This window comes from Erpetoichthys calabaricus, chromosome 1 (assembly GCF_900747795.2).
Source record: "Erpetoichthys calabaricus chromosome 1, fErpCal1.3, whole genome shotgun sequence".
NCBI classification, from domain to species: domain Eukaryota; kingdom Metazoa; phylum Chordata; class Cladistia; order Polypteriformes; family Polypteridae; genus Erpetoichthys; species Erpetoichthys calabaricus.
The window spans coordinates 119,928,087-119,954,501 of NC_041394.2; the positions used below are offsets into that span (position 1 = coordinate 119,928,087).

At 36.7% G+C, this 26,415-nt stretch overlaps 1 protein-coding gene and 1 pseudogene across 1 annotated transcript in view; one reads left to right on the top strand and one right to left on the bottom strand.

The window, feature by feature from the left end:
- The window catches only part of LOC114655061 (protein PBDC1), a 187,032-nt gene that overhangs the window by 92,202 nt on the left and 68,415 nt on the right, over positions 1–26,415 (top strand). The window lies entirely within an intron of this gene.
- Positions 1–26,415, bottom strand: part of LOC127526958 (exportin-7-like) — a 113,166-nt pseudogene that overhangs the window by 47,810 nt on the left and 38,941 nt on the right.

Sequence of the window (26,415 nt, forward strand, 5' to 3'; positions counted from 1 at the left end):
AATCCCCTTGAAAGTCCTCAATTTTCTGCATGGCAAAATATTTGTACACATATTTGTCCATGTATTTTAATGTGAACTCTGATGCAATAACAATATATTTCCAAAGTCAAAATAAACCATTCTCTGTAGATATTTAACTGAAGAAGAAAAACTCAAAAGTTAGTGTTTTTCTTAAGTATTTAAACCACTCTGCTTTGGAAGATCCAGGTTTACACAAATGACAAATTAATCACAAATGTCATAAAGGTAACAGCTATTTGACCATAACTAAACACAATTAGGTACTACTTGTGAGCTCTTTATATCACACTGGATATGAAAAGCACCCTTTCTAAGGGCCATAGTCTTAGTTGGATAATCACTGCAAAAATGGGGACAAAAGGAGCATTTTGCTGATATGAGAAACAAAGTCACTGAAATACACAAGGCAGGAAATAGCTACAAAAAAATACCGAAGGATATGAAATGTCCTGTTAAGCACTGTTGGATCAATCATTAGAAAATGAAAGGTTCATCACAGTACCCAGACTTACTACAACAGGCTGTTCCTCAAAGCTAAACATCAGTCAAGATGTTGACTGGTGAGAGAGGCTACTAAAAATCCAACCATCACTCTCAGAAGTCTGCAGTGCTCTCTGGCTGAAACTGGAGTGAGGATGCATGGGTCCACAATTTCAAGAACTCTTCATAAAACAGGCCTCTATGGGAGGGTAGCAAGAAAGAACCCATTTCTTAAGAGGGTCCACATAAAAGCACATATAACATTTGCTGCAAAGCTCGAGAAAGACAGAGTTAAGATGTGAGAGGAGGTTTTATGGTCAAATGAGACAAATACAATTTTTTGGCCAGACTTCAAAGATGTATGGGTGATGTAAAACTAAAACTGCCCAAGCCTCAAGAAACACCATCCTACAGTGAAATATGGTGGTAGCAGCATTGTCCTATGGGGATGCTTTTCATGTACTGAAACTGGGAATCTTGTCAGAGTTGAAGGGACAGTGGATGGACACAATTACTGGCCGATACTGAAGGAGAACTTGTTCCACTTTGCTATGAACCTACAGCTTGGAAGAAGATTCATCTTCCAACATGGCAATGTCCCTAAGCATAAGGCCAGAGCGACACTAGAATGGCCCAAAAACAGAAAGATGAATGTTTTGGAATGGCCAAGCCAAAGCCATAATTTAAACACTATTGATAATCTGTGGCACTATTTAAAAACTACTGTCTACAGGCACCATCCCACCAACCTAGAGGATCTCTATAAAATCTGGCAGGAATAATGGGGAAGAATAACTGTGGAAAAATGTGCAAAACTGGTACATACTTACCCCCAAAAGAATTAAGGTATCAAAAGGGCTCCCAACAAAATAATAAGGTGTAGTGCTTGAATGCCTATGCAAACACTAACTTTTAAATTTTTCTTCTACAGTTAAATATCTTCAGAAAATAGTTTATTTTGACTTTGGAAATATATTGTTATAGCATAAGAGTTCACATTAAAAATACTGAAAGGATAATGTTGTGTGCAAATCTTTTGTTATGCAGAAAATTATGAGGACTTTCAAGGAGACTGAATACTTTTGCACGCCACTGCATGTTTCAGACCAACAATATTACTAATAAAGCCAGTGTTAAAACATTATTTTATTTGTTTCCAGGAGATGATGGAACACTAATCCATTCAGCAATTTTCTCATACTGCTCAATACAGCCACATGTTTGCCACAGGTAACAGCACTGGGAAAAAGTATGTCATACTCAAATTTAGGCACTTAATAGGCTTAAGACCTCAAAAGACAAAATAGGAATAAAATAGGTTTCTGAAGAAGAGACTAAAACATGCAACATATCTGTAGTGTACTTCATATGGGAGAAAGTGAAGAATTACCTTCGAGGACTTTTGAACCTGGTCACCAATATATATTTTCCGAAACTGCTCAAAAAAGCTCAGCATGGCCAGTTCTAGTTTTTCATTCCCAGCCTGAGCGAGGCGAGAGTCTGTCAGATTCATCAACTGAAGAACCCTGAATAGCAAATGAACTTCAGTATTAATATTTAAATAAATAAATAAATAAATAAATAATCATCCTGGACTTTTTTCTGACATAATTAAAATCCTTACCTACAGACTAGCTCTCCATCCATGGCATCTTGTTCATCCGTGCTTGCAAATGACACTCTCCCACCAATTACAGCACCAATTATGTATACAAGCCATGTTAATCTCCCTGTTTAAATTTCAAGACATTAAACAAAGATTATTCAATTTAGAGTGCCTATTATATTCGCAATGCTTATATAAATATGACAACACGCTAACAATAACAAGATAAATAAAGGCAAATATTTTCAAATGTACCTTTGATAATAACAAATATTTTACAGAGTAATTTTAAAAGTATATAGTTATCATAATCCAGCTAACTCTCACAAAACAAAAATGATAGTTTTTCAGAAGATTACCTGAAGTAACCTATCTGCTACCATGCTCACCAAGACTACTTTAATCTGCTTGCAACTTTTTACAAAATAAAAATGAGGGTTACACTTTATATTATTCTTTGTGATATAAACACTCTTATAATTGACTCATAAATCTTCACAAATTACAGTTTACAGCTATAATACAGTTATCGCAAATATACCAGCTATAATATAAATGTAATATACTGTATATATACATTGCAAAAAGTGAGGCAATATAATTAGATACAACATATGACCAAAAGTCTTTGGACAATTGACCACCACACTTGTATGACATTGTTGGACATGCTATTCCAAACCCCTGGGCATTAATTGGAATTCCATCCCCACAACCCCCTTTGTGACTATAACAGCTTCCATACTTCTGAGAAGGCTTTCCACAAAAATGTGTCTGTTGGAAATTGTACCCATTTAGCCAAATGAGTATTTGTGAGGTCAGGCACTGATATTGAATGAGAAGGTCAAACTTGGAAGCGGCATTCCAATTCATCTCACAGGTGTTCAACAGAGCTTAGTGGGCCACTCAATTTCCTCCACACTAAACTCGACAAACCATGATTTTATGGACCTGTCTTTATGTACAGTGTCATGCTGGAACAGAAAAGAGTCTTCCCCAAACTGTTGCCACTCAGTTGGAAGCACACAATTGTTTAAAATGTCTTTATATGCTGAAGCATTTGCAGTATCCTTCACTGGAATCAAGTGACCTAGCACAAACCCTGAAAAACATCTGCAGACCATTATCCCTCTTCTACCAAAATTTACAGTAGGCACTATGCAGTCCCGAAGGCAGCATTCTCTTGACATCCGTCAATCTCAGATTTATCCATCGGACTGCCACATAATGAAGCGTGATTCACCATTCCAGAGGACATGTTTTCACTACTCCAGAGTGCACTAGTGGGGTACATTTCAATACTCCAGCCAATGCCTGACATAGTGATCTTAGGCTTGTGTGCAGCCAGTCAGCCATGGAAACCCATTTCATGAAGCTTACAACACAAAGTTCTTGCTGCTTCCACAGGCAACTTGGAACTCTGTTGTTAGTTATACAAAAAAGTAAAGGTGATTTTTATGTGCTATGCATTTTATTATTTGGCAGATATGCATTTGATCATTTGGCCGCCCTTCTCTATGAATTTGCTTGGTGTGCCACTTCATGGCTACTAGATGTTTCCATTTCACAATAATAACACTTAAAGTTGAACTGGGCAGATCTAGCAGAGCAGAAAGTTCACATACTGATTTTCCAGGAAAAAAAAAGCTCTTTGAAGGCATATGGCCCCATGCTTGATTAAACACATTTAACAAACATTTCCTAATGATCAATGATATATTGTGTAGGTTGATTAACTGAAATGCAAACAGCTGTGTAAAACAAATAAAACTCGGCAAGTGAGAACCATACTAAAAGGGCAAGGTTCTGGTAGATGTGGTGGTTCAACCTGCAAATTTGTATACCACGACAAAACTGAGCACAGCAACAAGACATAAGATGGCCATACTGCATCATGAAGGTCTGTTCAAAGCAGAAATTTTGCAGCAAACAGGTGTTTCTGTATGTGCCATCTAAATTCTTCTGCAGAAGGACAACAAACTGGCAAGGCTGAGGACTGGAAAAATCAGCCATAATATAATGAGTGTAGCAAATTAGAAATACACTGATACCTTGAGATACAAGTTTAATTCATTCCGTGACCGAGCACGTTAAGTCAAAATGCTTGTATCTCAAATCAACTTTCCCCATTGAAATTAATTGAAATGAGATTAATTCGTGCCAGACCCCAAAAAACCACCCCAATTTTTTGTTAAATGTTTTCAACATAAGAAAAATGTATTAATAATGAACAAATATTGTATACAAACAAAATAAAACCTAATACATAAAAGGGATTATAAAGAAAAAAACAGATGTTGGCGAAGCTGATTAGCGTAATTTTTTTTCTTTCACTTCACCTTTGCTTAACTTAATTTTCTTCTTCACTAGTTTTTTTTCTTTTTGCCATGCTTTCATCACTTTCATTCTCAAGGCGTTTCAATAGAAACCTGTCCAAGGAGCTTCGTTTAGTCCTCCCCTTTATGAGTTAGGCAAGTGTCATTAAATAGCGCCGCTGCACGATTAGTTGCAACTGGTGTTTCTTTTCAATAAAGGCAAGCGTTAAGCAAGTGTCATTAAATAGTGCTGCTGCACGATCAGTTGCAACTGGTGTTTCTTTTCAATAAAGTCAACTGTTAGGCAAGTTTCATTAAATAGTGCAGCTGCACGATCAGTTGCAACTGGTGCTTCTTTTCAATAAACTCAAGTGTTAGGCAAGTGTCATTAAATAGCGCCACTGCACAATCAGTTGCAACTGGTGTTTCTTTTCAATAAAGTCAAGCGTGAGGCAAGTGTCATTAAATAGCTCCGCTGCACGATCAGTTGTAACTTTTTCAGGGCGTTTCTTTTCTTTAAAGTTCAAAACTTTTTCCCACATTGCAAGCACTTCCTTTATCTCACTTTAAGAGATAACCTCCTCCACCATACTGATCTCCTGCAGAACCTCCGTATGTTGCTGCGTCTGTAGTTCCGTCAACTCCTCTGTCGTCAGTTCCTCGGAATGCTCTTTGATGGCTTGTATTTCGGATTTTGGCTTGTAACTCAAGGCAAAAAATCGACCTAGTCACGGCTCGTATCTCAAAAAACTCATACCTTGGGGGACTCGTATCCCAAGGTACCACTGTACATCAGGCTTACTTCCCCTCAAAATCAGAAGATGTTCAGCACTGCTTCCAGCTCAGAACTGGCAAAAACTACTGGAACTCTTGTTCACCCTTCTACAGTCAAGGAGAAGACTAATGAAAAGTGGTCTTCATGGAAGAGATGCAAAAGCCATTCTTCCAAGATGGATATAAAACCATACCTCACACCTATGCACAAAAGCATAAAGATGGCAGTGCAGAAAAATGGCATCAGCTGCACTGGACTGCTAAATCAAAATTAGTAATAGGTGTTGTACCATGTTAGCCATTATACGTAGATATAATGAGAAGTCAAGCAAAATGACACCTTTTATTGGCTAACTAAACAATTACAATATGCAAGCTTTCGAGGCAACTCAGGCCCTTCTTCAGGGTTCAGACATTTTAGGTTCAGACAGAAGGCAACATTTCTGCTGAAGGGCTACAGAGCATTACATGGATGAATGCCTGCAGGTAACACTGAATCACAGCTGAATTTCTACAAACAGAGTTGGTAACTTGATCAAAATTAATGGTCCGTCACTGCTAGAACGATGGATAAATTTTTCAGTTCCAGCTTCATTCTACAGCATGAAAATTACCATAAACACATGTCCAAAATCTTAAAAAATATATATCTGCAGAAAAAAGAGGAACAGGGAATCCTGCAGCAAATGTTACTGTTTCCATATAGCCCTGATCTCATCATCTTCAATCCCTGTCTATAACAACTTGCAAGCAAGAAAAACACCAAAGTCTGAAGCAGAACTGTCGATGGTTCTCCAAGAGGCCTAGAATAACATACCATGCAAGTACCATCAGAAACTGCATTTAAGTATACCTAACAGAATTGCTGCTGTATTTAAGGAATGTGGTGATTACACTAGATATTGATTTTGTTTATTTCTGTGTACTTCACTTTCAAGGAAGTTTATTAATTAATAAAAACAATTCAAGGTATTATTTGTAAAAGCATTTCTGCTTAACAGCATTTTTTCACACTATATGTTTGTCTACCTTTCTATCTCTTCCTCCCTCTCTAATTTATATTTATATATATATATATATATATATATATATATATATATATATATATATATATATATATATATACAGTATCTATATATATAAAATCCCTATGTGCGTCCAGGTGTCCGTGTGTGGGTGTCTTCTGGTGAAGTGCGCATGCGCGGGGCACGGTGCAATGCGCGATATTACTGTCAGAGAAAGTTTGAGGCGTTTTACAGAAATACAAACCAGTATTACTGCGAGAGGAAATTAAAGGTACACAATACAGTGACGCATATTACAGCCACATACAAGCCAGTATTACTGTCAGAGGAGATTAAAGACATATTACTGACGCGCACGCCTGTATTACTGCCAGAGAAAATCAAAGGTATATTACGGACGTACAAGCCAGCGGACGTACAAGACAGTATCCTTCAATAAGGGCGCGCACAAAAAGGTGAGCCTCAAAAGGGCGACCTCAATTGGGCGCAGCGAATAAAGGCACGCATAAATAAAGATCTGCACCTTTGTTGCTCTTCACATATTCCAGAGCCATTTGAACTAAATTATCTACGAACGCCTTTATTCGCCGCGCTCAATTGAGGTCGCCCTTTTGAAGCTCGCCTTTTTGTGTGCGCCCTTATTGAATAGAGCCATACAAGACAGTATTACTGTCACAGAAAATTAAAGACACACAATACACGGCGGCAGCCCACGAAGAACGGTCAGCTCAGCAAGTAAACATCAACAAAAGAAAGGCTGAAAGAAAGAAAAATACGACCAACAAAAAAGAATGAGGTCAAAGTCCCTTGCCATTTAATATAGACTGATTCTACTAATGTTTATGCACTACTGTTCTAGCGCCCGTTATTGTAACGGGCTAAATGACTAGTATATATATATATATATATATATATATATATATATATATATATATATAGTAACAAAGGCGCTATATTGCACCCACCCCGACACAGATTAGACACGGGAGGCACGTATAAAAATAAACTTTTATTTTTCTTCAGCTGGAGGGCACGTCTTCCCTGTAATCCCCCCCCAGCCACAACACAGTCCCCAAAGCACACACTATACCACCAAAACACTCCTCTCTCTTTCTCTTCCACCACCACTCCTCCACAAGCTTAGTCCTCCTCCTCCTCCCAACTCTGGCTGTTGAGTGGTAGTTGCTGGCTCCTTTTATGGCCCACCCGGAAGTGCTCCAGGTGCTTGATCACCTGTTTCCAGTTGCACTTCCGGGTGGGGCTGAAGATTAGGGATGTGGAGAACTCCATCTGCGAGAGGCCCTGCGAGAGACTGAGGCACCGCTCCAACCCAGGGGGGCAGCCATCCAGAGTCCAGGGGGAGGTACTGCACTGTCTAGGGCTGCTCCCCCTGAATACACATTGAAGTGGCGTCCCAGCCGTCTGCCACAATATATATATTATGGACAGATGTATTACAGACAAAAAGAAGGCATTGCCAATGAGATCTCAGTTATCAGGACTCCTAACCGAACTGGTTATGCAGCAATTCGAAAGCATTAATTCTTTTCAGACCAAAACTTTGAATACACAAAGTTGATGAGAGACCAGCTGAATGTTTCCACAACCACAACAACTCAGTATTCCTGGCAATTCAGTTCACTATGGAAAGAGAAATGAACAGATCCATCAACTTCCTGGACATCTCAATTGAAATATGTAACAACGACACTTTGGTTACAAGTGTTTATCGTAAAGAATGTTATGTTACACTTTGGTAGCAATCACCCCTTACCACATAAACAGAGTTGTGTTAAAACATTGTTTAAAAGGATATGTACCCACTGAAATAAAAAACAAGCCAAAAAGAAAGATGTAATCTGTTCCATCTTTTTACATCAAAAGGCTACCCCAAGACATTTAGCAAACAATGTTTACACAGGAGACACCCCAGATTTCAGCAAACAATTGGCACCAGCCCAATCTCCTATTCTACCTGGTATAGTCTTCCTTATCGCCGTGGCGTATCTGAAACCGTAGCACACTTCCTCTCTAAATCAGGCATTAAAGAGGCACATAAAGTGTGAAAAACTCTACAGACAGTTCTTTTTAATGACAAATGCTAGAAACATATAGCAGAGACACAAAATGCGGTATACAATATACCATGTAGTGCATGTTCAGCTGTATAACAGGGACAAACGTCTAAAACACTCACAATATGCATACAAGAAAATTACAATGCTGTCAGAAGGAAAGACCCACAGTCTCTGCTATATGCAAATTTCAATTCAACCAGACACACGTTTAATTGGAACATGGTTCAAGTAAGATTCCCGGCAAATATGAAGACTGCCAGAGAGATGACTGAATCGTGGCTATCAAATGAAAAAACCATTAACAGACACGTGGACATGAACCAAGCATACACAGACTTAAAAAGAAGAACATCCAAATAACAAAAATATTTTTAAGACATACACACTCTGATCCCCACCTTACTAAATCCATGCCCATCTCCTCATTTGCTATTTGCTAATCATTTTCCTCTGATGATGACACCTTGCAGGAGCTGAAAGCTCAGGAATAAAAGACTATTTTAAGATATGAAATACATTTTCTCCCTTTGTAGACTTCTTGCTATAAATATACAAACAGTATCACAGAACTTCGGTTCCATCTATCTATATATCTATATCTATATATACTGTATATTGTGGTGTGTGGCCAGCTAAATATTCCGGCCCTCACCCCCAGGCCGCTAGGTGGAGCTCTCCCAACAGCGTGGACGTTCCCCAAATTCCAGCAGGGCCTCATGGACTTTGTAGTTTATATGCACAGCCCTGCTGGATACCATGGGGACCACCAGGAGTCACTGTGGGGAGGCTGCCGGACTCTTACTTGCCCTATAACCCAGAGGTGCATCATAATCACATGACAAGAGGAAACAACGTGTTTCTGCGTTGAAGAAAGGAGCTTTTTATCCGACCAGGAAGTGTTCATGATCACATGGACAGAAGGGAGAAACACTTCCGGGTCATGGACTATATAAAGGACTCTGGGAAACCAGTACGCTTAGCTGAGCTGGGAGGAAGGGTGGCGAAGTGTCTGGGAGTGTGGAGGATTGATTACTGTATTGTTTATTGATTATATGAGCATTGTGGAGTGTAGGTGCTTTGTGCACTTTATTAGTGTCCAAATAAATACTTCTTGGACGGCTTTTACCTGGTGTCGAGTCAGAGGGTTCAAGAAGACGATATGGGCCTCAATCTGTCACAATATATATCTTTATATATATATATATATATATATATATATATATATATATATATATATATATAGATATATATACACACACACACACATTTATATTGTTGAATATCATTGAATATATACACACACGCACAAACAGTAAATACACAAACTATAAAGAATTATTTTCTCTTAATCCCAGACAAAATGAGAATGATGCTCATGGAAAGGGTCTTGTGGCCACTAAAGAATGTTAATTTACAAATTAAATCTGATTTAAATACTGGAAGGAGAATAGTCTTCTTCCTGAGAACAGCAGAACTGTTTGGTAGTCACTCATAGCATACATGCATCTGAACCTGATGGTTGTGTACTTTCAGCTTCCTCCAATAATGACAAAACTTTGTCAAATGAAAACGTACAAAAGAATACAGAGCCTCAGTTACAAAAGGAAGACACAAATTTAGAATTTGTATTTAAAAAGGCATAACACATAGATAATGAGTATTAAAAAGAGTGAGAAGCACACAATTTGAAAACTCCACATTTCAAAATATAAAAAATGTTTCTTGTACCATGTGATATCACACTGCACATTATAAAGAGCAGTTAGTTGTTCCACAGTTTCAAAGGGAGTATGTCTTGCTCACTAAAATATGTTACAAGGCCATCTGGGTGATAGGAATAAAAGGGAGCATATTTTAAAACATTTCTATTGAGTTACATCTCATTAAAAATCTAGAACAATTTCATAAATCTTGTCCCAATTGTTGAATACTGTCTACATATCAACCCGCACATGCACTGTTAATAAATATTCCAGTTATGATGTTTCTTTTAAAAGAGTAGAAATGGACATTGGTGGCCACTACCAAAAGTAAAAATGGATATCTTTATATTTTAGTGTTGGTCGATTATGCAACCAGGTATCAGAAAGTGGAAGGATCTTGAAGCCATTAAATGAGGTTTTCATTCACATTGGTAAACCTTGTAACATTTTTAACAGATCAGGATACATGCTTTACTTGAAGAGTTATGAAAGAATTGCATAATACTTTTGCTTTTGACATCTTTTTGTATCCATCCCATGACTTGTGCCTGTCCAGAACTTTATCCTTGAGATCTGTTGAAAGTGCCTTTCCACCCATAGTCAATTGTTTGCTTTCAGGTGCACTACCGAGCACTGGAATGCTCCCGGAATAGCCATATTTAGACTAAACTAATCAAAATGATTACAGTTGATTACAGGTGGAAGTCAACTACCTTGGTTTAAATGATTATCACTTACACCTGATTGAGTTTATAAGTATTATTTGGGAGGGGAGTGATCCTTTATCAGTCTCAGAGATTCTTGTTTTTTTATTTATTATTATTTTTCTAAACTGTTGCTATTATATTGTGGACTTGGATATTCTAGTTTGGATCGCTAAAATATAGCTGAAAAAATATTTTTGTGTTTTCACTGCAGGCTATATAGTAACAAAATGTGAATATTTTCAAAACAGGTGATTCTTATACCCACTGTATATCACTAACATTGAGTTAACACTATAATGTCATCAAAATCGACTTTTAACAGGTCAAGTGTTTATGCATATACAGTAGTGAGGTGCTCCTGTAGTTGCATGAGAGCATATCTGACTATCTGTTATCAAACACAGCAGAATATGTTGGCTTATGAAATGCAACTCTGAGCATCATTTAAGATAATTTTGAAAATCATAGCATGAAACATTTCCCTGTTTTATTTGGTTTTGGTATTTTGGTATTGTGAGGACCTGGCTGTGTTTTGAACTTTTGACAATAAAAATCTTGTTACTCCGGAGTAAAAGACTTAAAAAAAAAAAAAAAACAACACATTTTATTCTACTGAAAGTAAAAGTCGTAAGTTATTAATTTCATAAAATACATACTGAAATTCAAAACTGTTTAAGTGCATTCTTACATTTACCAATAAATCTTAAACAGCTTTTAAAAATACTTGTTGACATTAATACAAACAGATTTGTGGACATAAGCACTGAAGAAGAAGAAAAGATGAACCAAAAAACAAAACACATACACACACAAAAAAAAACAAACTGGATTTTCTGTTCTTTCTAGAACAGAAACACTTCTATTAACTGAAATAATTTTTTTAGTAAATACCTTCTTGTACCGCAACATCCATAGCACTTGCATTACTGGACTGTAGCAGCTCCTGATATGATTGAGCCGACTGGTCAAAAAGTTGCACAAGAAGAGCACAAGTCTTTTCATACTCGCAGCGACCAATTGTGGAAAGTTGATCCAGCTGCTGCTGAACAAGGCCAGTGTCATCCAAGGGATCCTCAAGACCGTCACTGTAAGGAATAACATTTAAAAATATTGTTACACTTTCTGGCCTAGGCAATGTCTAGAAACTCACTGAGTTTTTTTTAAAGAGTGCGGTCCCAGAAATTGGACTAAGTTCTATATATATATATATATATATATATATATATATATATATATATATATACACATACACGCAAGGCTCAAGTAAGCTTCAAGGCTTAACCTTCTAGTCGTGCCAGGTGTTTATCAGCTCATTGTAGTGAACAAAATGTACGGTATCAAAAAAATGTCACATGCAGCTTTTTCTTGGCGTCAATTTCTGCCAAAATCCAGATAAGTGCAAAAAAAACATCTGTATTGCGTTTACAAGTACAGTTTGCATATTGCTTATCTCAAGGTGACAAGTAACTCAAAATTGACATCCGACCGTATATGACAAACATATGTGGAAATCATTTTCTTTCTTCCTAGATTACACACACGCTATGCTGCCAGAGGGTGAACCCAGTCGCAGCAGTGATGTTTCACTGCCTATTTTGCTGTATCAGGAGGATTTTTAACACAAGGAGGTCAATGTTCAGTCTAATAAAGCCAACTGATCCATATTTCACAGATCCAATGAAGGATGAACCTCAAATCCCAAAGGGTTAAAAACACTCTGGACTACCTGATAACTACCTCCCCCCCCCCCCAACCCCCCCACAGGTAAACACACAAAACTACAATCTGGGCTACAGGTCGACATTTACCAAAGGCAAATGAATGTGAATTTACTGTCATACTGAAGTCAATGAAGCGCCACTACAAAACACAACTTAAATGCCTAGGCTGCTCAGAGCGCATTCATTTAAGCAAGATTTGAATGCCTATGTGGAAAGGGCCTTACATCTGCAGCCGCTGTCACTGACAATGTTATATCTATATAGAAAACTAAAATTGTTCAGTATTTTATCTTTCTTAACAATGACAAAAACCAGAATGAAAAAACAATGTATATAAAAATTGTACAGAGGAAAAAGCTTGGGGAGAAACAAGTACCTATATATTCCTATCTTTTCATTTCTTCAATTTTCCTAACTGTATTTTAGGGTTGTGGTGAGCCACAGATGATTCTGCCATCACTGAACTGAAAATCAAGAATGAACTTGATGGAATATCACTATATCGCATGTCATTGTCATATACATCAGGCCCCTTACAACATGCAAATTAAACTAACATGCGTATCTTTCTACAGTAATACGGGAGAAAAACACTTACCGCAATATGATGTGGACAGATTCTAATCGAGAAGTAATATAAGCCTTTGTGACTTCTGGTGTGTAGGTCTCAAGCATGTGGGGTTCTGTGGCTTTAACATAGGGTACAGAAGCTGCCAATCGTTGCCAAAGACTTAGTAGGTAGTGTACACTATTTGGAGCAAACTCCCAGTGCTGTGGAGAAGTAAACATAGAATTAACACAATGTCTAAATATGAATGAATAAATGCAAAAAAAGAAAATAAATGTTGATCTATTTGAATTTCTATTACATAAAAACAAAACACTGATTTTCTAACTTATTTAATGACTTTCAGAGGTAGGGAGAGCCATTCCTTTCTTCACAATCAAGGAATATATATGAATTAGCCACATGAAATTATGTTCTAAAGTGAAACACTCATATATTAAAAAATGCTTTTTCTAAGGGTTAAATGGTGTAAATAGAGAACCAGTCTTAATATGAAAAAAAAAACTTAAAACTTATCGAATATGTCCACATTCAAGCAGCAAGGGTTTTGAATTAAAACAAAAAATATGCCTTCTGTGTTCAAATGCATTTTTATAACCATAAATAGAAACTAGAAGTAATATATTTTATCACAAATTCTAAGTACTGTTTTTCTTAAAGTAAGGATACATTTCCAGCCTGCTTGTCTGCTCTCAGCATCTGTCATGAGTGGTGTTTTTATTAATTTTCCAAGCCATTAATTCAGCCTGCAAATTTTTCTTCTCTTTTATGTCAATGGTCGTTTCATCAATGATAATGTACTACCACAGTTTTTAACAGACAACTCATATTGATGTGTACCAAAATAATTTTTTTTCCTGCGCATTGTGCAGTCAAATCAAAATTTTTATATACAATGCTGGCACGCATCTTGAATTACATACTGACACAGTGGTTTAATGGAAGAATCATACTCATTTTTTACCCCCTAAATGGTGCCTTTGCATCAGTCCTTCCAGCTTCACCATGGTACATTCTCGGATAGGTTTCAGTATCATACCAAGAAAAACAGCTATATATTTTTGCAATTTAATGTGTTCATTTCTGTTCACATTAACTTGCCAGCACTGTACTTTTCACCTGCAGCTTGCTCAAGTCACTGTGTTCCATATCTTCTCTCTTCTCCACATGGAACTGGTGTAGGCAAATGTGCTAATTATGCTCCAAGTGCATGGAAAAAATAGTATGTTATTCTCAGTGATTTTATGTATGTATTTTACCTATCTGAAATCATGAATCATGGAACGATTGGGGATAGGTTGTGGAGGGGGCTACTTTTTGTATACTACATTTTGTGTTATTATATTTTACATAGCCTGCAGGGAGAGATTCATGTTGATGGGGAGTGGCAGCCTGGAGGTTATTGGTAATGCACGCAAATAAGACTTTGGAAAAGTGGGAGAGAAAATAATTGAGGACAGCTTGTTTTGAGTGAGTAAAAGTAATTAGTAAATTTCACTGTTTCTTGTTAGTAGGCCACTATTCAACCCCATAATATAATAAGAAAGTTCAAAGTTGTGGTTCATAATATGAAGTTCTTCACCAATCTCTGTTTATCCACAATCTCCATTCTCTTGCAGTAGATGCTTTCTGTAGCAAAACAGTTTTTAATATTGGTCTATGATCTTCTTCATCACAAATAGAGAAAGACTGTCAATGATTGTAAGTGTGACATTTTTTTCAGTGACTATTGTCTACGCATCTATAGGACCTGGATAGCAACACCAGCAGAAGAGGGTTTTTTCGAGGTGGAAACAATATGCTAGGTGAAACCATGGGGATGAAATGCTTAAGTGGAGGGAGAAAAGCAGTAACACACAGTAAGTATTCTCTTAAAATCTCTAAACCTTACAACATTTTTTCCTCCCATAGAAGTCAACATGGACACACTGGTTTACAATTTGTGTGCAATCTCAAGATGCAAATCAATACTCAGTAAGTTCTAGGCTTCTATATTTGATAGGATTTTAAGAACTTTGCTTTTAATGCCCTATGACCCCCAATTTTAGAAGCAAAAACAGGCATAATTAATATATACCATGAATCTGAAAATACAACACTGAGTTGAAAAATACCGAACTTGTCCTTTAACCATGATGAAGTTATCCCGGTGCTCATCACCGAGAACAGTCTGAAACTTCAACCTGGTAAAGTTCATATCAGAAAAGGGAGACTCATAGACATTTGTCAAGCCAAACAGTGCAGCCACCTTCTTACAGTGCCCATTTTGTGCTGAAATTTTTAACAGCACCAATCTTACTCTTCCCTTTTCAAACTGCAATTTCACTGTTCAAATTCTTTGCTATATTTTTTAGAAAGGCTTGTTCCAATAGATCATTCAGTGTCAGATAACAATGTGGTATGCTCATGTCATGCTTTCAAACCAACACCCTCACCAAATTATGCAGAGTTACATCTTTTTCCTGCTAAGACATCCAATTTGTGAATGCATCAAAATGCTATAGATACATTCTAAAGACACTTCATTCAAAAACACCTTGAAATCTGATACTCTGAAATTTGCCATAATGGAATTTAAGATCTCACGTGTTGGACACAGGGGCCCGAGGTGTATCTTAACATTCTCTAAAACATTACGAGATACTAAGAAGGAGAACAATACAACACCAAAGCTAACAGCCTTTCCTTTTTCACCCTTAGAATGAAGAAATAAAATTGGGATGAACTGTGGATGCCACTTCGGTTGTTAACCCGACTCCTTCCATTCCTGTTGCTATTCACATTTTATGGAGGCTGGAAGTCAGCATTAATTTATCAGCCAGCATTCAAATGTGATGTTTCGGAGCCCATGGAAGCATATTTTTACTTTGTGCTGACATTAAAGAGGGGTTCCACCAAGGAACCCTATCCCATTATATGTATCTCTGGTTCATATTTCCATACATGACATGATCTAATCTCATTACTCTGGCTCAGAAGGTCTGCTGTTGGATAATAGAGTTCAAAAAAAAGAAAAAGCAGGGACTAGAACTGACAAATTTTCCTCAAAAGAAATGCTTTCTAGATCCAGACACCAAAAACATGTCTTTGTGTGCCACTGCTTGTCAGAATTTTTTTTTCTGGCCGCCTCAAATTCCTCTGCACCTTTGTTTTGCAAATGTGTCAGTCAGCACAAGCAGCCTGCTATCCCATCCTCCACCCACTCAGCTGAAGTCAGTCTCAAAATTCTCCCAGCTCGTCTGTTTTTTCTGGGTGTGAGGTTCCTTGAATTGAATAGGTTAATAATATATCATTATTTGGAATACATACATTTCGTGTGTGTTCCATATCTACAACGATCTGGGTAAATGTAGGATGACAGGAAATGCAAGCCAAGAAATGTTTAACACAAGTAAAAAGTAGACTTTTTAAACTTTTCATGTTCTACTAATAATTGGCAAAATCACTGACGTGAAGTGTATAATATATGAACACTGAAGTCCAAATATCAAATAAACACTTTCAAAAAAGGTACAACAAAACAAGTACACTTTTATTCAAGAATATAACCAAAGTAAAAGAAATGATTCAATTTAAGTGTTGCTGTCTGTTGTGATGTGATATTTTGCATATAAGTTGATAAATATTTTGTATGTCTTTATTTGTAACTTAGGCAAAACTAAGTCAGGTAAGTGAATTTTACGACAGAATTGGGGGAAGTGCTTGAAACAAGTTTGGTAAATGTTTCTCTGAAATCTCTCAACCCCCACACAAAGCCAAGCTGCCTAACTGGCAAGCTTTAGCTTAACATATGGTTTGGAGGGTAGGTGTGAAGGTGTTCTATTCCCCCATTGGTCTTAAGTATGGCTGTTTGGAACTGGCTTGTATCAGAAGCCTTTAAGTACCATGATGTCCTATTGGCTCTAGGGGTTGGACAGAAAATCTATAAATTTGCTTGCTTACCTCACACACTCTCTCTCTTACCAAACTGATGAACTGAAAAGGACAACACAATGAAGAGCACAGCTCGGCAGCCATATTGAGACAGGCATGAGGCCTGTTCTGAAGAAAGCCGACCACAAATGATGCCTTAACTAGAGACATTTTAAGTAACTAACAAGTCTGTGTGCCACCTGAAACTACGCATCACCATTTATCAGGTTGTATGGTTGCCAATATTCAAATGTACTTTGCATATTGTTATTATTTACTGTATGAATATGATCAATAATACATTGTTTAAACTGTAACTTAACTCCTGCTTGTCTTTTACTACACCTAATTGCCTGAGGTTATACAGGTAGAAGGGAAGGTGGGGAGAAGTTATATACTATAATACCTTATAAACAGTGGTAAGTCTGGGAGATTTGAGGCATTCTGACAAAGGCTACAGATTAATAATACAAAGGGGAAAGTAGAGCAATATATTACTCTACCAAGACAAAACACGGTCAATAAGTAAAAACCAAAGCTCAAATATCAATCAACAGAAAGTTGACTATCTGCCTGGGTGGCTCAGAGGTAAGAGCTGCTGCCACGTAAGCAAAAGGTTGCGGGTTGGAGCCTGGGCTCTCCTTGTTTTGAGCAGTGAGCTGCTATTATTATTATTACTATAATATAATAAAAACATACATTTGATTTGAGTCTGTTACACCTGATGTAAATTTTTGCTACCTGTAAAAGATATCGCAGAAGGGTAAAAGCAGACACATAAACGCTGGTGATTCATAACCTCTTGGTATCTTGTTGTCACTTGAATTTTTTGTTATTCAGTTTTATTCTTGAATAAAATCACACTTTTTTCATTATACATTTGTGAAAGTGTTTATTTTACATTCCACAAACCACTTGATTGACATTAAATCTGTCTCTGCCCCTCTTGCGCATGCACATACATGAAAACGTCACTATTTGAAAGTGCTATGTCATTTGAACATGCTTTTTTTCTGATCTTGCCCAATCTCATATGCCGAATGATAGTCTGACAACAGTCACAGGGGATTGTATGTTTGATTGCCAGTAAAACAAATAGTTCTGAGCAGCCATCAATCACAGCCCCACTGTGGTCATTACTGCTCTTGTGAAAAGAATGGAGATAAACGCCATCAACTCAAAAGAGGGAGAGGCAAGTTCATTGTAACACGTGAATGTGACTAAGAGAATAAAAATGAATTAAAAAAATGGTAACTTTTACAAGTAGCAAAAATTTACCTAGATTGTTACAGAATCAAATCAAATGTATGTTTTTATTATATTATAGTAATAATAATAATAATAAAATAGCAGCTCACTACTCAAAATGAGGAGAGCCCAGGCTCAAACCCAGAACCTTTTGCTTATGTGACAGAAGCTCTTACCTCTACACCAGCCAATCAGACAGTCGACTTTCAGTCAATTAATATTTGAGCTTTGGTTTTTAACTCATTGACAGCAACACGTAACTTGAACAGTTTCTTTATCTTTGGTTATATTCTTGAATAAATAGTGCACTTGTTTTGCTATACCTTTTCTGAAAGTGTTTATTTGATATTTGGACTTCGGTTTTCACACATTATACACTTCATGTCAGCATTTTGCCAATTATTAGTAGAACATGAAAAAAAGTTTCTGTTTTAGTTATGTGTTTAACATTTCTTGCCTCGCATTTCCGGTCATCCTACATTTACCCAGACCGCTGTAGACACGGAACACACATGAAATGTATGTATTCCAAATAACTATATATTATTTACCCTATACAATTCAAGGCACCTCACTCCGAGATAAACAGGCTTGAGCTGGGAGAACTTTGCAAATGACTTCAGCTGAGTGGGTGGGGGATGGGATAACAGGCAGCTTGTGCTGATTGACACATTTGCAAAACAAAGACGCTGATGAAGAGGTGCGAGGGAATTTAAGGTGACCTGGCATTACGACTTTTTTTGTAGGCTTCAGGGATTCTAATGAAACTTTATGTGGCTGGGTGCCGAATGGGGATTAGATGGCCAAGTTGAGAGTTTAGTTTATACCATTTTTTTCTGGGTATGGCACCTTATCCCCTATTTTTCAGCTAAGGGGGCTATGCTTCATGTTCATTCACATGCAAAGGTGTTGAGTCTAAACTTGATGCCTCGTTTTGGAGACAGATTTTATAATCGTTGTGTCACTCTAGGAATTGTACAACGCCACCGCTATATCCACTGTGGATCTCATTGAAGGCTGCACTGGAGTACTTCCTCCAGTTCCCTGACTGACAGTTTTATTTCTACCATCTGTTCTGCTCCTGGATACCTTCTCGCTGGATCAAGTGTGATTGTTGGAGGGGTTAACTTTGACAACCTCCATTCATTGAAATACTGTGAATAAGACCAATCTAACAGACCATTAAAAACCATCAAAAGGCTTTGTGAAGATGGCCTTAATGAATGTTTGGTCCGCGGCCAATAAATCTTTTATTTTAAAATTATTTTTTACATCCCGAAACCTGGACTTTTTATTTTTAAGTGCTGACAACTCAGTTTCTCTCTATGATCTTTCTCCTCCTAATGAATTTTTTTAGCTCACCTAGAATCGCTGGTTGGGGTGGTCATGACATTACAGAGCTCATATGTTGGACTCAGATATAACACTTGGTCTCTCTGTAATATTTCTGATCACTTTGTAGTAGTTTTTGAAATTAAACATTTGCACCTGCCCATCAATTCCCCTCAACCACAGTGCTGCTCAAATCCTATAAATGCTGATACAGTGCTGCAGTTTAGTGATATCTTCTCAGACACTCACTTATCTTCGGTGACAAAGCCCTCTCTGTTTGCTCTCATATTCATGGTCTGGTTAATATTCTAGATTTTACTTGCAAGGATATACTGGATTTGGTGGCACCCTTAACGTTAAGGAGAGACAAGGATAAAGCTAGTGTTCAGCACTACACAGGCAGGCTGAGCACAGCTGGAAAAAGGATAAACTTCAGGTTACTTATGAAATTCTCAGGACTCGCTTGAAGTTCTACCAAAAGGCAGTGAGAGCAGCAAAATGTAAATATTTATCTTGTTTAACTGCAAATGCTGCCCCGAGACCTAGGGTGGTTTCCAGCACCATAAACATTCTTTTAAACCCACCTGTCAGTGTCTTCCTTAACTGTACGTCCAAGACGTGAGAGCTATTTCTCAATTTCTTTCTAAATAAAATTCAAATCATTTGTTGAACCATTTTTCATCTAGTTGCTGATTACTATGTGCCGATACTAGTTCCCTTTAAGGCAGTGCATAGCCGTCTTACTCTTTTTAATCAGTTTCCTCTTCTTAGCTAGCTGATATAGTCCTGCATATGAAACCTTACAATTATCCACTAGATATTTTAACTTCACACCTGTTTAAATATACTTTCAGAGTCCTTAGTATAATTGTTTTGGCTATTATTAACAACTGCCTAAAATATGGTATAATGCCAGACAATTTTAAACATACAATTGTTCAGGTAGTGTTGAAGAAGCATACTCTTGATCCCACAGTTCTTTCAAACTAAAGACCAATTTCTAAGGCCCCATTCCCATCCAAAATCATAGAAAAAGTGGTTTCTTTGTAGTTACTTTCATATCTGGAGGATAATTTATGTGATGTGTTTTAAAACACTTCATAGTATAGAATCTGCTTAACCTTGGACTTGGGTTCTTGTGCACTTTTACTTCTACTGGATCTTAGTATAGAATCTGACACGGGGAACCTTGGGGTTCCGTTAAAACGGCCCGAGTATGAAGTCGGCATTCAAGGTTGTCCATGGAAATGGTTTGAGTCCTACCTTAAAAGTAGATCTACGTAACATATGTTAACATAGATGGTAACTTCTCTCATCTAGCACCTCTCATAAAGTGTTCCATAAGGTTCCATTTTAGCCTCTCTTTTATTTGCACTATAACTGAGGAGGGTCCATATTTCAAAAACATGGTGTCACTTATGACACATAAATTTTTCATACTGATTTTAAAATGGTGTTCCTGTTTTTAAAGACTTGCATAGTCTTGCTCCAAAATGCATCTGTGATCTCCTTCATCTCCATGAGGCACTGAGGCTATTGAGGTCATCTGGATAACTACTACTCGTAGTTCCAAGATCTTGATCTCGGCTCAAGTGTAGGGGAGGCAGACCTTTCTCAGCTGTTGCTCCTAGGCTTTGGAATGATCTGCTTCTCCAAATCAGGTCTTCTTCCTCTATCAAGGTTTTTACAACTAGGCTGAAGACCCACTTCTTCTCTTCCATCTTTCACTGTGTGTAAGGGTGTGAGGGATGGTGTTGATTGTTTTTTTAATCCATTCTTTCACTATTGTTTGTACTGTGTTTATTTTATTGCCACTTTGTACAGCACTTTGACTCAATATGTTTTTTTTAAACATGCTTTTATAAATAAATCTGACTTGATTTAATATTTTTTACTATTATGTGTAACTAAGAACTGTACAGGAGTAATAAAGATGGGTAATAACATGATTTTGGGTTACATATTATTAGTAATGCAAGTCAAAACTGTTAATTTTTAATTTGTATAATGCAACTGTTTCTATTCTTAAAGTAGAACACAAAAGCACTAAACAAAGAGGAGACACAAACAACTAAATTTACATTATGACTGAAGGTTACAAATCATGAGAAAATGTTTTGAAAGTTTACCATTTTAACCTGAATTTAACCCATAGGTCACACAATATACATTTTTGCAGTAAAGGGAACATACAGGTTATATAGCAGGTTATCTAAATATTTGTAAACACAATCCTCACTCTCTCTGCAATAAAAGATTATCAGATAATGTATACAAAAGTCCCTTTTATTCTGTATAGGTCCAGAATCAGTTAACCACAAATTGAAATCAGAAAAGCTTTGAAAACCAAGTTTTTTTTTTTCCTTAAGGTCTTCACATCGACAACTTTTCATGCACTGACAACCAGGAAATGTTCCCAATGATTATTTTTGTCAGCACTTATCAAATGAATAGACTGGCTGCAGCCTGCTCTGAAACCTATTCAATGTTTTACAATATAAAACCTTGTAATTGACTAAAAATGAAACATTTTCTTGAATAAAACAGAAAAGCCATTAAAATATTCATTGGAATATTTCCTGCTACCAATTTGTAGTAATCCCCCAAAATAAAAAAGTGGGTTTAAAGATAAGCACAGTGACTTTTCTTCTCCTTAAGACTGGGTCTAGTGGGTTTAGGGTACAAAAAGCAATCACCGTGAAGTGGACGCATGTATACAAATACGAACAACTACATGTGCATCAGGTATGTTAAACAGTGCTTTATTTTTAGTACATAAAAGTTAAATTAACATTTAAAGTATAGATATGAAAACAACAGTCCATTATGCAATCTACTTGTTAATGTAATATCATAAGAGTGACTTTAACACTGGCGATTCATGTAACTAAATAATTAAAAGCATTTTACTTTTCACTCATGTTTAATGTGACTCAGCAACTGTGCAGTGTTCTTCAAAAGACAAGAATAGGAAAAAAAACCAGATAATGCAACACTTGAAAATATAGTACTTGATAAAAAAAACGTAATATAATCCAGTAGTCCATAAAAGAAAGGAAGATAAAATCGCCCATAATTGCTAAAAGATATTAAAAGCAGTCATTAATATCAAACTTGGTCTTAATTCCACAGTTATACTTTCTGTTTGTACCAGGCTTTGAATGTTTTGAATAAATCAATCAATCAATACATTGTTCTCATTAGAACCTTCCCTCTAATGGGTGAAAATGACTTAGGTTTTAAGGTGTATTATATGTTGCGTGTGATGTTACTGAAAGAAATAAATGAAGAAACAAATACATAAAAAATAAGCAATTAAAAACAAAAAAATAAAAATCATTTAAATATGTATACTCAGAAATTGATTTGTTATTATTTATTGCCACATTTCACAATATATTTATTTATTTGGACTAAGGTTTCAGCCCTGCTGAGTATATCCAAAGATGGGTGAGACGAGGGACTGGGAAACAGAGAACTGGTCAAAGAAGGTGAGATGTAAAGTGATTTTGATTTTATTCTTGGTTTGAATGGATTATTTATTAATTATTTATTTGTTGTACATAGCGCACGTCAGGGAATAGTTGAAAGTGTCACCTTAGAGACCTTTAAATTTCAATCAATTAAATTTAGAAATGTAAAATGAATAGGACATTACTTTTAGCTAAATACAGTAGCTCAATCTTTTTCAAAACTTGTATTGGTTTGTTCTTCTTCTTTATTTAGCACAACCATTTAACTGTAGTGATTTCAAAAACCTAACATGCATGTTTAAATGAACTGAGCTGTTGTCACATTTGAGGCTGAAAAAGCACATATGCAGCACATGAAATACTAACCTGCAAGCTGGTTACTGTGAAGTTTGCTATTAGTCGAATAACTTCAGGATAGTTTTCTACTTTAACCAACTCTCCCAGCTGATAGTTACTTTTCAGTCGAGCCAGAAGTCTACAGAATTCATGATAATTATTTGGGTCTGACAAACTCTGGTAAAGAAAAGAAAAATATCAGTAGTATTAAATTGTATAAAATCACTTCTTAAACGAAAGGAAAGGTTCAAGTGCATTTTTAATGCAATATTTTAACAAGTTAAAAGGTGATCAAAGAACAGCTTGAAACATTTAAACCTACCAAATGTAACAATTACCAGAATCCAGTTAATTTAAGGATAAAATACACCACTGGTAGCCATTTAGTTCACTTTCTCTAAGGATACATATGATGATTGAAAAAAGAAACACACAGAATAAACACCATCCTTGACTGTGAAATCGGGTTTCAAATCCAACACTGTGCATAGAGTTGAGTTCAACTATACCTACAGTACTCAGTGTTTTTCATAAGCACAAGCTCTGGTACCTTCCTGGCCAATGAGGCTGCATGCCAATGCCTCCAGAGCTAGTTTTGACAGCCAAGTAAGCCTGGATCTGTCTCCCCCTTGCTCATCACCCTGCTGGTATTGCATTCAACACTCACCCTTTACTTTGCAGGTTATTAGCCCCTATGTCACACAGAGCTATTCTGGACTGTGCCTGAACAAACTTCATACCTCTACTGGACTTCACTAAGCAAACATCAACCCCAACCCAAAAACCCCCTGGCTTTGTTTCAGGATTTTGTCCTGCTTTACCTTTCTGAAAGAGGTTTTTCAAATTTACTGTATTTAGAACCATGGAGAACATAATACAGCAACATAGTACACTTAAATAGGTTTATATACTGTATGTAAACATGGCATGGTAATAAACTCTTCTGCTTTGACAGTATACATGTTTATGTGACCAATACAACAATAAACTGAGCATGCTATAAGGAATAACCCACCACTAGGTAGTTTACCTTCTTTATTAAATTTAATTAATGAAAAAATGACAATTTACCTTTGTAACAACACAGTTAGGGTCGGGGAATGAAACAGTAAAGTGAGCAGAATGCAGTAACCATTTGGTCTTGTACTGCATATCTTATTCAGTTAAAAGGATATCTGTAGATTTTTACCTTTTTGACGTTCCTGACCAACATTTTGATTCCTCTGCACCTTTATTTGTCCAGGACAAAAGGTGCATAAGACATTATTTTAAAAGTGCTGTGACAATTTGAAACCTAATAGAAAGTATAAGCAATTGACAGACATCAAGTATGCCATTACTTTTTATTTCTGCAAACTACCAAATTCCCCTTTTAATTCTGTTTGCACTGACAATATCTTCAGTTAAGACGTTTGGCAGGTAAATGTACTGTCTACCCAGAAAAAGTTGCCTCTCAGTTAGTCTATTCATGTCCAAACACATACATATTTTTTTGCTACATGGAACTAGGCATTTAACATACCAAAGATACAGTAAAAATAGAGTTTGACAAATGCTATTAACACCAAGTAATACAAGTGCTGTTTGTTTACAACAGGTGAACTCAAAGTGTTTGTCAGAAAGTAGCAAATTATGCCATCTTTCAACCAACAGTGGTCATAATTATGTCTTTCTTTGTCCTTGTGAGCCCACTGAACTTTGTAATCTATAGTTCTTGTCTCTGCTTCTAAGCTAGAGCTTTAGGCATGGTGGTCTGCAAGTTGTCTAAGGCCACTTGTCTCAGAAAAATAATGATGGAAAGGGCAGGGACTATTATTATTTTCTAATGGAACTTGAGGAGGCCTCAGGATCACCATTTTGCAGGATTAACAGGATTACAAGCTTTGTGGTAAGCAAAAACATAAACTGATTTCACTACTAACAAAATGCAACAGCTTTCTAAACAAAAGGCCACCAATTTTTATCCTGCTTTTGCCTTTATACCTGAGGTTTTTGTGCAATATGTGTGCAGATCTGTAAAGCTACTATTCTGTTACAGAATAGGTCCTTTAAGTTGCATTAGGATGCATGACTTTAAGTATAAACCAGTTCAGTAGAAGCAGGTAAGAAAAGTCTGTCTCAGACATGTTATTCTGATAGCAACAAAAGCCTTTTCTTATAGGCTGCAAATAATGAAATATTATTTACATTTTATAAACAAAAAATACATACATATGAAAAAGTTTGGGAACCCATCTCAGCCTGCATAATAATTTACTCTACTTTCAACAAAAAACATAACAGTGGTATGTCTTTCATTTCCTAGGAACATCTGAGTACCGGTGTGTTTTCCGAACACAAATTATTAGTGAAGTAGTATTTAGTTGTACGAAATTAAATCAAATGTGAAAAACTGGCTGTGCAAAAATTTTGGTACCCTTGTAATTTTGCTGATTTGAATCCATGTAAGTGCTCAATATTGATTACTTGCAACACCATATTGGTTGGATTTGCTCGTTAAGCCTTGAACTTCATAGACAGGTGTGTCCAATCATGAGAAAAGGTATTTAAGGTGGTCAATTGCAAGTTGTGCTTCCCTTTGACTCTCCTCTGAAGAGTGACAGCATGGGATCCTCAAAGCAACTCTCAAAAGATCTGAAAAACAAAGATTGTTCAGTCTCATGGTTTAGGGGAAGGCTACAAAAAGCTATCTCAGAGGTTTAAACTGTCAGTTTCAACTGTAAGGAATGGAATTAGGAAATGGAAGGCCACAGGCACAGTTGCTGTTAAACCCAGGTTTGGCACGCCAAGAAAAATACAGGAGCGGCATATGCGCAGGATTGTGAGAACAGTTACAAACAACCCACAGATCATCTCCAAAGACCTGCAAGAATATCTTGCTGCAGATGGTGTATCTGTACATTTCAATTCAGCGCAATTTGCACAAAGAACATCTGTATGGCAGGGTGATGAGAAAGAAGCCCTTTCTGCACTCATGCCACAAACAGAGTCGCTTGTTTTATGCAAATGCTCATTTAGACAAGCCAGATTCATTTTGGAACAAAGTGCTTTGGACTGATGAGACAAAAACGGAGTTATCCATATTACTAACCGAGAATGCTAAACCGGATGATGGA